Here is a 13757-nt window from a genome sequence, read left to right as displayed (position 1 = left end):
CTCCTTTTGTTTATCAACATTTTTGTGTTTTGGTGTACCATTATTTCTTATTTCTATTATTTTTGTTAGTTAGATTTCTCCCTTTTTTTTTCTATCAAGTAAATGTTTATTTTATATTTATATTGTTTTGTCTATTCTTTTCATACACGTCAACAATGTTGACAACCAAATTTATATACTGTGTAAGCAAAATACTTTTAAATCAATGTTGAATAGAAAGATATGATCTTTATATATGGTAGTGGTAGATTATTAAAAGAGTTAGCACCTATTACTTATTAAACTGAATATATGTATAATTGTTGTAGATAGTCAACTTGACTTTTACCATTTTTATATTAGTCTTGTCTTTGGGAAAATTCATGAATTACATATCGTAGGTTGCTATCCATATAAGTTTATGTAGTGAAAAAACAAGTTATACTCTTTCATTGTCATTCATTTTCTTCAGATGAACTTATGGGGTTATTTGATTTCTTTTTTATTTTTGGGTTATATATAATTAAAGTGGTGTCTAAAAAAGAAGTGCTACTATTTTCAAAATACAATTATGGTGAATATTAGCTGGTTCTAAATTTTTTGGCTTGATTAAAATTTCATAAAAATGTCTCATTCTTATGCTACTACAAGATTAAACAGAAAAAATTATTTAAAAATAAATAGAGAACAACAAGTTAAAAATAGGAAAGGTCAGTTTTGCTATATTCATTTTTGAGTATTTTTGAAAGAAATTAAAATTTACACCTTTTCATTACAGATGTTTATTAATATTATAAAATCAGTGTTCAATTAATATTATTGGTGGGATTTCTATACTTTATTGTTTGTGTTGTTCCTACTTCTAGTGTTTCTCTTCATTTTAAGTTTAAATATATTGGTATGTAGTATTTATTAACCTACCTGTTTAATTTTTTTGATCTTCACATAGTTTTAATTTTACATTTAAAGTTCTTTTTTGTTTTTTTTTACAGGGATTAATTAATTTGCAAAATACTCTAATTATTAATGCCAATTTTATATTATCAAGTATGATTTTATTGTTTCAAATTTTTTAATCTCTTTCTTAACATAGAAAATATAGTTATTATTTATATTATTTTTTTAATTATTTTAAAATATAAAAGGACTGTTTTCTAATCATTGTTATCATATTTATATTTTTTTGTCTATTTATTTTTGTTTTTATATTTCATTATCGAATTAATTTTTGTATATTTAATTTTTTTCATGCTATTTATTATGAATTTACTTATTAATATATATACTTATATTTTTAATAGTTAAAATTAATATTATGTTTTTTGATATTTTATGTTTGTGATGTTCGTTTTACTAAAATATTTATTATTTAATATTTTACTTTTTATAAAATATATTTAATTAATTTAGTAGCTAATTTTTAATATACATCTGATAACTTGAAAGAAAAATATCAGGAAATTAATATTTTTTTATCAATATTAATTGACAATTTATTTTTATATTATTAATATTTAAGATTTAGAGTTTAATATTTAGCATTTACTTTTTAGTGTTTAGAGTTAATCAAATATTGATAAAAATAAAAAATATTGTTAGTAATGTAATATTTCTTTAATTTGCAAAAAAAGAATGAGAAATAAAAATTTTAATCACTAAATGATAGAGATAATTCAATGATGGAAGATGAAAAGAATAAGCATTTGGGCCCAAATTGTAATTATAGATTCCAAACCCTAATTGAAATGAAACTTATCAAGAGATTTGGGTCTTGATTATTTCGTATCTAGCTACTTCAACCATCATCCTGTTTCACCCCCTTTACCATTTCTTCCTTATCGTCGATCATTATCTCCCGATTCACAGCCCTTCTCTCACGCTTTCCTCCTCTGATAGTGATCCGTGCATTCGCCTTCCAATCCCTACCCAGTGTTCTTTAACCCTTGCTGTCGTTAATTCAGGTTTTGTTTATTCTAATTATTTCTTGTTGTTTCTTGATTGAATTAGATTACTTGTTTTTCTTGGTTCTGTTTAAATCTTCTATTAGGATTTAGCTGATTATAATACTATGTTTTCCAGTATGAGATAAAATCTTCAGTTTGTTCTCCAGTCTTTATATGAAATGTAGCAATCTGATAAGGCAGAATGCCGATGCATGTAGATAGAGAAGATCCAAACAAGTAAGGTGCTGAACATTAGTAGAAAATCCGTCAGTTCAAGAATCTTAGTTGGGCCTCATCCGTAACTGTTTTACCCATTCCTACCCAAAGTTATTGGAAATAACTAACATGCATAACCTCTTTCTAAATAACGAGAACAAAATGAGTGAATCCTGACTGAAGGAACATGATTATATTCATTTTGGTTTTGTCATCAGGAAATTGTTTTGGTTTTATCTTGCATATTCTATTTTTTTTAGAAAAAAAAACAACGGCAATGAATGAGTTGAGAAAATAGAAGAAAGAAATGGTTTAAGAATAGGATCATTGAGTTTTCTTTCTGTATCCTTTGAAAGCAATTTTTAGGTTTGTGATGACTTACATCATTTACCCTTTTACCTATGCAAAAGGACCATAAAAAGAGCACATATTCATTGTTTCAATGCAATTTCATAAGCTGAATGATAAGTATTATCATACATTGCTTTGAAATGTGTTTGTGTTAAATTTCAGGTGAAAAGTGCAACAAAAAAAGGAACAAAACAACAAAAAAAGCTGAGCGTGTGAAACTGGCATGCTATTTAGAGCAAACGCCATAAAAGTATATGGGCGTGGCCCGCCGGAGCTGGGTGTAGCATGCTAGTACAAGTTTCTATAGAGCAATGCTAGAAGCCACAAGAGGGGCGTGGCACGCTAGGACAGGCGTGGTACGCCAGCACCATCAACTACTATGGGCGTGCCACTTAGTATCGAAGGCGTGGCACGCCAAGCTCTCATCATCACTTGGGCATGGCACTTGAAAACCCAGGTGTGGCACGCCAAGCTTAAAGAGGGCCATCCTCACTTGGGCATGGCACGCCAGGAGCTGGGCGTGGCATGCTAGTGCATAATTTCATAGGCGAGATTGAAGGTCCAAGCACATGGACGTGCCACTTGAAATCGAAGGCGTGGCACGCCAAGCCCTCATCCTCACTTGGGAATGCCACTTGAAGACCCAGGCATGGCACGCCAAGCCTCAGAGAAGGCTAAGTAAAGTTGGGCGTGCCACTTGAGATCGAAGGCCTGGCACGCCAAGCTCTCATCCTCACTTAGGCGTGCCAATTGAATGCCAAGGCGTGGCACGCCAATCCTCATTGATCATCTGGGCGTGCCACTTGGATGATGGGCATATCACACCAGCTCCTGGAATGAGAAGGAATTATGGGTGTGGCACGCTAGACCCTGGATGTGGCACGCTAGTTATATTTTCCAAAGGGGGAAGTAGGAGGCCAACTATATGGGTGTGCCACTTGAGTCTCATGCATGGCACGCCAGCATCAACCATCAACAAGAAGAAGACATGGGCGTGCCACTTGAGTTCTGGGCATGGCACGCCAATGAAGGAACCAACACATACAAGGGGCGTGGCACACCAGACCCTGGGCGTGCCACGGTAGTACAACTTTCCAGAATGGAGAAGAGGAGGACAAAGGCCTGGGCGTGCCACTTGGAATCAAAGGCGTGGCATGCTATGCTAAAGCCCAACAAAAATCCTGAGCGTGCCACTTGGGCTCGAAGGTGTGGCACGCCAGGCTAACCAAAGCATGAAAAGACCCTGGGCGTGCCACTTGGGCTCGAAGGTATGGCACACTAGGGATATCAAAGCATGGAGGCGTGCCACTTGAGAGCTGGGCGTGGTGCGCCAAGCCAAATTGGAGTTGGGCGTGGCACGCCACTGAAGCGCCGGTCACACGCCAGCCACTGGAGGTCACGTTTGTTGAGTTTTCTTTTTCCCTCCAATTGTAATTTTCTTTTCTTTTTGTATTTTCTTAGTTCTAGTAGTAGGAGTAATATAAATAACCCCTGGAAGTACTGAAAAATGGGTTGGTATTTGGAGTTGCACAGCAGCTTTTGTTAAAAGCATAGTTAGATTCACTTTTCATCTTCTCCCATCTCTTGTACTTTTGCTTTTGCTTTGAGTAGTTAACTTCCCTCTCATTGCGTGAGGGAGCTATATTGTACTTGATGGATTAATGATAGTGAATTTTTTTTCTCTTCATCTTCTCTTTGATTTGCTAGAAGGAATTTCGTTTTAATGCTAGTATTCAATCATCTTGGAAAATAGGTTGAATGCAAAATGGGTTTCATGGGAGTCTTGGAAAAGGGAACATGAAACCATGCTTGAAATCTGACGTTAGGATTTTTGCTAGTAAAGAATTTTATAAAAAATAGTCGCGTTGTAGATATAGATTCTAAACCAACAGAAATCCCATCGTGCAAACGTTTTGGTTATCACAAGTAACAAACCCCTTTAAAATTGATAACCGAGTATTTAAACCTCGGGTCGTCTTCTCAAGGAATTGCAGGGAGGTATGTTCTTATTATTGGTTATGGAGATTGCAAATTGGGGTTTGAGAATGAAGAATTAATATGGCAAATAATTTAAATGGAAATTAAAATAAATAAATACTGTAAAGCAAACCCTTTGGCAAGGTATGAGAAATTGGAACTCCAGACTTAGTTATTCTTATCAATAATAATGAAAGTTGAATCTTAATTCCACTTAGTTAACCTTTGCTAAAGCAAAGGAAAGTCAAGGGACTAATTAGTTTGACCTTAGAATCCTATTTATTTCCTAAGAAAAGGTTGGGATTATTGAAGTTCAGTTCAATTAGCAAAGATAACAGTTATCAATTATGTTGAGCTAAGATAACTCCTGAGTTACTGATTTCTTAATCAAGACCAAAAGGAAAAGGAATTAATTATGCTGGAATAAAAATGTCTTCAGATTGGGAATAATCAATAACATAAATAAAAGAAAGCAATATTAACTGAAATACCTCAAATAACATTAATTCGAAAGAGTAATCTGTAACATAGAAGAATTCATAAACTAAATTGAAAAGTAAGTAATGAAAAAGGAATATTGAACCTGATAAAAAGATAATCCTCAAAGCAAATAAAATCCTAAATCTAAATCCTAATCCTAAAGAGAGAGGAGAGAACCTCTCTACAACTAAACCTAAATCATGGAAAGTAACTAAAAATTGGAGAGTCCTCTCGAATGGATGCATTCCCCCACTTCATAACCTCTGGTCTATGCCTTCTGAACTTGGATTTGGGCCAAAAAGGGCTTCAGAATTCACTATGAGCTTTTTCTACAATTTCTGGTGCGTGGCCTCTGTCATGCGTCCGCGTGGGTCACGTGGTTGCGTCAATTGGAGTTTTTCTTGTCGTGCGGTCGCGTCAGTCACGCGACCGCGTCATAGGTGTTCTTCTTTAGGTGCGCGGTCACGTCAGTCATGTAACCGCGTCGCTGCTTCTTTGCTCTTGGCATGCGGTCGCATCATCCATGCGATCGCGTGGATGCCAGTTTCTCCAAAACTCTGTTTTACGCTTTTCTTCCATTTTTGTATGTTTTCTTTTTCATCCTTTAAGTCATTCCTGCCTTAGAAGATCTAAACTATTCAACACACTAATCATGGCATCGAATGGAAAATAAAGGTAATTAAAATAATTAATTTTAAAGCATAGGAAACATGTTTTTCACATACATCACATAATAAGGAAGGGAAAGTAAAACCATGCAATTAATATGAATAAGTGGGTGAAGGATTGAATAAATCACTCAAACTAAGCACAAAATATATCACAAAATATGGGTTCATCGACCTCCCCACACTTAAACAATAGCATGTCCTCATGCTATATCCAAGGTAAAAAGTAAGGTTGAAGTGGTGGAATGCCATGCAATGCAATTCTAATCTAAATGCAACTACCTAAAGGAGTCATGCAATTCTAATTTTATTCCCTCATATATAAAGCTTACTTGTAGTTAAATCAATCACATTCTCAAAGAATCATATATACATAGCCAACCTTAGGTAATGTTAAAGCACTTTTACACTTGAGATGGGAAGAAAAATATTTTATAAACTTGCAAGACAATTAACAAATTAAGCATAGATGTATGTTGATGAGTTATTGAACCCTCACTGGATTTTGTGTTTACTCTCTAATCACTCAGTATTTATTGGGTTAATCACTTTATTCTTCTTTCTATCCTTGCTTTCTATAACTTTGTTCTTCATCTAACCAATCATCAATCATAAAATATAGACATACAAAGATCATGAGGTCTTTTTAAGGTTGTAATGGGGCCAAGGTAAAGGTAAGGGTATATGTATAAGGCCAAGTGAGCTAATTAAGTGAATCCTTGATTAGTCTAAGATCTCATCTAACATACATATTTTATAAAGCAAAGCTTCTTTACCTATTTTCCCATATTTCTCACTTTTTATGTTACATGCTCATGCATTAGTTTTAATTTTTGCTCCATGTGCACTTGCTTTAATTTGCATTTTTTTAACTGCACATGGTAATTAATTATTTTAATTTCACATGAGCATGCTTCCCAAAACATCTTTATTCTTTTCAACTTTTCTACCTTTGTTTCTATCATCCATGTTCCCATAAAATTTTCCCACACTTAAACAATTACACAATTTTTATCTTAAGCTAACCAAGGATTCAACTTGGGATTTTTAATTTGTTTTTCTGCTTAAGGCTAGTAATGTGGTTATAAAACAAGGGAGATTTAAAAGCTCAAGGGGGTTAACAAGGATGGAATAAAAGGTAGGCTTTATTTAGGATAAGTGAGTTTTAATCAAAAATGGCCTCAATCCTATCTTGGTATGTATCTATATTCTATACTGGACATATAGATTAAAGCAAAGTAAAGAACATCAGAAAAATAAAAAGAAGGGCAAACACACAGGAATGAAATTTATGGTTTGAATGTAACCATACAATTAAGCTCAAAACTCACAGGCTATGTGTTCTCTAACTCAAACATCATATATCATTCATATATGTCATGCAGGTTTAGTTAAAAATTCCCATTATTCTCATAAAAAAAATTGTTTTGGGTGGCCTTTAAGGTTTTAGTGTTTCTCCTTGATGAAATGTTGTTAACTAACTAACATGTAATGCTATATATACAAGGTGTGTGGATTGTTTCTGTTGAGGTCTCTAGCTTACTCCTTTCTGATGCCAGGGCATTTTGGCCAGTTTCACTGACCTTTTCTTTACTGTTTTAGGTAGTTTCATTTCATTTTCTTAGGAAATAAGCTAGTTTTGGGTAGAAAATCATTTACATCCTGATTCAAGCATGCATTATGCATTTTACATGATTTCATGAGGATTTTGCATGATTTTAATGACAAAATTGATATTGCATCCCCCATGACTTGGATTAGAACTTTGATGTACTTTATTGCTTGATTTTAGGACAAAGGAAGCAAAGAATGGGAGTAACTTGCAAGGCTAAGGAGAAAAGTGATTGCCAGTAACACTCTCAAAAGCCATCAATGCCACGTTAAAGAGTCATGTTAACTAAGTTAACGTGAACTCTAACGAGGAGAAGAGAAGTTGAGCCAACGTTAGTGACACTTAACATTGTCACTAACATTGGCAATTGCTCACAAATGGCCACGTTAGAAGCCACGCTAACCTAGTTAACATGATCTCTAACGTTAAAGGGGGAAGAGAAGCCAACGTTAGTGACACTCAACATTGTCACTAACGTTGGCCTAAGGTGCAAAGTACCATGTTAACTCCCACGTTAACTTGGTTAACGTGGGAGCTAACGTAAGAGATGAAGAGTTGTCGACAATGTTAGCGACACTCAACATTGTCACTAACGTTGAAGCAACCACACAACCCCCAAGAGCCACGTTAACTTCCCCGTTAACTTGGTTAACGTGGAAGCTAACGATGAGGAATGAAGGATGGGCCAACGTTAGTGACACTCAACATTGTCACTAACGTTGGGATGGCTAAGATTGGCCACGTTAGACGTTAACCTAGTTAACGTGGACTCTAACGTGTGACCTATGGGCACATTGGAACGTTAGTGACAATATTGAGTGTCACTAACGTTCTCGAAGGTTGCCAAACGCCACGTTAACTTAGTTAGCGTGGGCTTTAACGTGAAGCAAGAAGGGGCACACTGGAACGTTAGTGACAATGTTGAGTGTCACTAACGTTCTCGAAGGTTGGCAAAAGCCACGTTAGAAGCCACGTTAACGTGGGCTTTAACGTGAGGCTAAGGGGTGCATTGGAACGTTAGTGACAATGTTAAGTGTCACTAACGTTCTCAAACTTATACTTTCACTAAATGTTAAACACCCCTAACGTCTTGAGCTAAAGTCTCTACCCACTTCACACTTTCTCTCTGCAAGTAAAGCCAAGCCCAAATGAAGAAAGGAACTGCTTCAAACTCAAGATCCAAAGGCCCAAGACTTGAAGAGCCAACTAGAAGCTGAGAAGAGTAGTATATATAGGAGTAACTTTGAATTGTTAAAGGAGACGGACGGAGAGCTAGGAAATAGAACTACTCTTTGTATTTTACTTTCTCTGTACTTCTAGCTTTATCATGTATTCTCCATCTTTGATTTTGATTTCTAGAGCTATGAACAACTAAACCCCTTTCATTGGGTTAGGGAGCTCTGTTGTAATTTGATGGATCAATACTAGTTTTCATTATTCTTCTTCTATCTTTCCTCTTGATTTTACTTGAAAGCTTTCGATCTTCATCCAATTGGATAGTTATCTTGGAAAAGAAGCTATTAAAACTTGGATCTCTTCGAAACCTTGAAAGAGGAATGAAGAGATCAGCTAGAAATGATTTTTCATGCTGGACCAAATTGGGTGTGGATGGGTATGTGGCTATAACCCTCTCAACACTTGATTTGGGAAATGCATGTGGTATAATCAGTGACCATACTTCATCTCTTCTCATGAGCAATTGACCAAGGAATTGGCTATTGATCAAGATTTAAGAGATTGAACCACAAGAAATTGTTGTTCAATCACTTAAGATTGCCAAGGAGATCAATGAGTGCATTGATTGAGGGAGAGATGAGAATGAAATTGATCCGGAGAATGCAACATCTTCTGAGCCCAATGAACTCCCTATTTCTGATCTTACCCATTCTCTTTAATTTCTGCAATTTACTTTTATGAGCAATTCCCCATTCCCAATTACAATTCTGCAATTTACTTTCAGTCATTTACTTTCACGCCATTTTATTTTCTGCAAGTATCAACTCTATTCATGGATTCGCTCAACTAGAACATTCCTCTAATTAAAGTTGCTTGATCAATCAATCCCTGTGAGATTCGACCTCACTCTATTGTGAGTTTTTACCTGACGACAAATTCGGTACACTTGCCGAATGGAGATTTGTTGAGAGACAAGTTTTCCCCCGATCACTTTCTTTATTTTCAATCAAGTCAACTATCATATATTAAAAAGGGTAAACTATACTAATTAAACCACTTAAAATATAACTAGTAAACTAATGTGTAAATCAAGCTAAAATATCCAAAATAGTATACATATAGCTCAAAGTGCAAAATGCAAAAAGTACAATAAAAAGCAAAAAGAGAAAAATATGCAAAAATACAGAAAATGAACAAAATAAGAGAGAGTTTTTAGTGGTTCACCAAAATAAAGATATGCCAAAGGTGGCAACCTCCCCACACTTAAATAATAGCATCGTCCTCGATGCTCACTCAAGCTGGGTGTGAAGGAGTGTCATCTCCAGAAGGATGGTTAGTTGGAGTCTCTGCGGTGGTAGTTGATGTGTGGAAAATGATCCAACACAAAACTCACCGGCAAGTGTACCGGGTCGCATCAAGTAATAATAACTCACATGAGTGAGGTCGATCCCACAGGGATTGAAGGATTGAGCAATTTTAGTTTAGTGGTTGATTTAGTCAAGCGAATCAAGTTTTGGTTGAGTGGGTTGTATTTAACAGAATATAAATTGCTTGGAATGTAAAGGGAGAAGGGAAATTGCAGTAAATTAAAGAACAGGAAAGTAAACCTGCTGAATCTTAAAGAACAAGAAATTAAATGACTGAAACTTAAAGTGCAAGAAATGTAAATTGCAGTAACTTAAATGGCAAGGAATGTAAATTGCTTGAATGTAAAAGGGATTTGAGGACTGGGATTGCAGAATCTAAACAAAGAGAAAGTAAATTGCAACAATTAATAGAGCAGAAATTGAATTGGAAGCAATGAGAATTCAAACAGAAACTGAAAGTAAAGTGCAGCAGGGTTCACAGAAGAACCAAAAGTAAAATGGGATCTTAGGTCTCAAGAGACTAGAAAGCAAAGTCTAGATCTCAATTTGCCTTCCCAGATCCAAGTTCACAAAGCAATTGACAAGGAATTGAAGAAGAAGCAGTAAAGGGAATGTAAATGGGTTCAATTATGCAGAAAAGAAATTAAAGAGATTTTGAATGGAGATTGAGACAGAATTTCCTCAATTCTTCACACCCAAAACTCAAAACAAGGAAATTAAAAAGACCCAAGCAAGAACGAGGAAGAAGAGAGATCAATTCTCCTCCTCAATTCTCTGAAATCTCAGTGAAGACACCAAGAGAAGTTCCAAAGTGCAAAAATAAAATTCAAAGCTCAAAGAAAGTGCCAAATTCAAAAGCAAAGCAAAAGGTCCTAATTACATCAAACTAGCTCCTATTTATACACTTTCTATCCTTGGATTTTGGGATTTGGATGGGCTTTTGATTTGGTGAAGAAATGAATTGAATTGGATTTTTAATTCAATTTTTGGCCCAAAATTAATAGCTCCCAGGAGGCTGCCCTGCCCTTGTGGAGGGCAGGGCAGGATTTGGTGCGTGTTGGTGCTTGCTTGGTGCGGCTTGGTGCGGCTTGGTGCAGCCTGGTGCGCAGAACGCTGCCCTGCCCGCGCGGAGGGCAGGGCAGGAAAAATTGGTGCGCCAGATGGGTGCTTGGTGCGCTGCTTGGTGCTGCCAGATTCAAGCTGTGGTGCGCCAGAATGGTGCCTTGGTGCACAGGATGCTGCCCTGCCCTCGCGGAGGGCAGGGCAGGAAAAATTGGTGCTGCCAGGATCGTGATGGTGCGCGCTGGTGCTGCCAGGATCGTGCCATGGTGCGCCAGAATTGAGCCTTGGTGTGCCAGATTCATGCACCAACAAAATGCTGCCCTGCCCTCGCGGAGGGCAGGGCAGTGTTTTCACTTTGATGTCCCAGGTTCGAATCATGGCCGAAACACACGCTACTTGATTTCCTTGGCTTTCTTGGCACGGTAATGGAACTTAGTTCCTTGCTTCCTCATGGTCCCGTGTTCAACTCTTGTGGCAAGCATTTGGAGACATTTTCCTTTGATTTTCTTCCTTGGTGAGCCCGATACTGCCCTTGTGGAGGGCAGGGCAACATTTTCTTCTTCTTGATTCCAATGCACAAATTTGTGCTCTGCCCTTGTAGTGGGCAGGGCAGAGTTGCCTTCTTTGCTTAGTTCCCTTATGTTGCCCTCCTAGAGGGCAGTGTGCCCTTGTGGAGGGCAATGCTTGCCTCCCCCATTGTATGCGGCACACTTTTCCTTCCTTTGACCACGCTTCCTTCTCCTTGGGTCACGCTTTCTTAGGCCACGCTTTTCTCTTTTATTCTTTTATTCACCTGAAATAAACCAAAACAACCACTCCAAGTATCACTAAATTCATAAGGCTTATAAATCAATTAAAATTCAATTAAAATTAGCTTAGACCTCATGAATTAACATTAATTTCATGGTGGTTGCTTGATTTAAAGAAGTTGTGCATTTTCACTCCAAATCACTTACTTAAGAAGCAAGAAAGTGCATAAAGACTAACAAAACAAGTGAAATTAGCTTGAAAAATGGGTATATGATGACTTGTCATCACAACACCAAACTTAAATCTTGCTTGTCCCCAAGCAAGCATCAAAACTAAGAGTAAATGACATGAATAAGAAAAGAACACATATCCTTATTAGGCATATAGCAGAACTTGATTTATGGAGTCTTTATGCAGACAATGATAACTCAAATATTGTTGCTGTTACATAATATACATCTTTCCTCAAAGGCTTGATAAACTTGCTGTTATAAGACTCACTTTTTTAATTCCTCCTTTGCTAACTTTTCTTGGCTTACAATGCTTAACAAGCTTATTATTCTTTTGGAGGTTTGGTGTCAAATGTTGCAGTATTAGCCTTTGGCTTTATTTTCTTTTTCTTTTACTCAACATCTTTCCACCACAGACACATGGCTTACTAATTCTTCCTTGGATCATTGATGCCCAGCATCTCTTTGGATAACTAAATGTTCTGTATCTAAGTTGCTCTTTATTGTGGATTTTCAATTGGCCATCCCAAATCAGTTGATCTAAGTGACCGGGTTTTAAAATACCCCTTAGAATTTACTCATCCAAGTATATCTTAGTACAAGAACACCACAGGCATATGTCCTAGGGTCCAAGCTATTGGTGTCCAACCTTTATTCTTTGTTTTTCTTGCCATTTTGGCTTTTTCTTCTTCTTTTTCTTTCTGTTTTCGTTACCAAGGGCTGTTTCTTTAGTGATAAGAGTCTTTACAACAGCAAGCTAACTCACACTTGAATGAGAATGATATTATGCAACAATTATTCCATGAGTTATGCATTTAATCAAACACATGTACCACCACTAACTTCCATTCTTACTTATGCAACATTGGATATTTCACTTTTCAATTCAAACAAATCTCTTTTATTTAAGCATATGGGCAACAAAACAAAATTTAAATCTAAGTGATGGATAACAAGCATTATGCATATTTAGCATTTTTCTAGCTATTTATTAACTAACTAAAATGAAAAACAAAGAACAAAAATTGCATGAAGTAAAAGAAATAAATGATGGAGGCATATCATGTTTCAGACATGCATCTCCTTATTAAAGACATGAAAGAGAAAATATGAAAGAACTTTGCCACCTTCTAATGGTCATGGCTGCTGCTTGATTCTCTCTTCTTCTTCTTTCTCTTCCCTGTCTTGGAATAATCTCGGATCTCTTCACCAGGACATCTTCTACCCCAAACAGAATCTAAGAGTCCTGAGAGCCCAACATCTTCCAATCTTTTAAAGGTTGCCTCAGTATATTGATGAGATCTTGCTTGTTGCTTGGCTAAAAATTCAGGGCATTGCTCAAATGGCTTGATCTCAGGATTGAGTGTTGGCAAATTGTGGGTTAAGTACTCCAACCTTGCTTGCATGTTTTCATCATTCTCCATTCTTTGTGCGTATCTAACTTCTCCCATGGTATGATGAACATTCTTCCATTGATACAGGTTGTGACTATATTCCCCTGCTTTAGCTTGACTAAAGTACAGCTTATCATATGATTCTTTGAATTCTTTGTACTGCTCTTTTTGTCCTTCAAGAATCTGTGCTTGAAATTCTTGCTGCTGAATCATCATTTGTTGTTGCCATCTCTCTTGTTTCTCCTCCATTTGATGCTGCCAAGCTTCTCGTTCCTCTTTTTCTTTCAAAAATTGCTCCATAAATTTTGGATGGGGCTCTAGATATTTCTCTTGGCCCCCCTGATTTTGGCCTTGTTGAGCCTGCATGAGTTGCTGAGATAGTTCTTCAATTGATCTTTGTAATTGGCTCATGTCTATGGCATCATGAGCTTGATTTCGTCCTTCCTCTCTTTGTGATCTCCTTTGTCTAGGAGCTACTACCCCTTCTTGATCTTCTTCTTCATTCATTCCCTCCATGCTCTTCTTGGTAATCCCTTTCCCTTTCTTCACTTT

The sequence above is a fragment of the Arachis hypogaea genome, chromosome 3 (assembly GCF_003086295.3).
Source record: "Arachis hypogaea cultivar Tifrunner chromosome 3, arahy.Tifrunner.gnm2.J5K5, whole genome shotgun sequence".
NCBI classification, from domain to species: domain Eukaryota; kingdom Viridiplantae; phylum Streptophyta; class Magnoliopsida; order Fabales; family Fabaceae; genus Arachis; species Arachis hypogaea.
The sequence above is the reverse complement of the archived record's forward strand: the minus strand, read 5'-3'. Positions refer to the sequence as shown.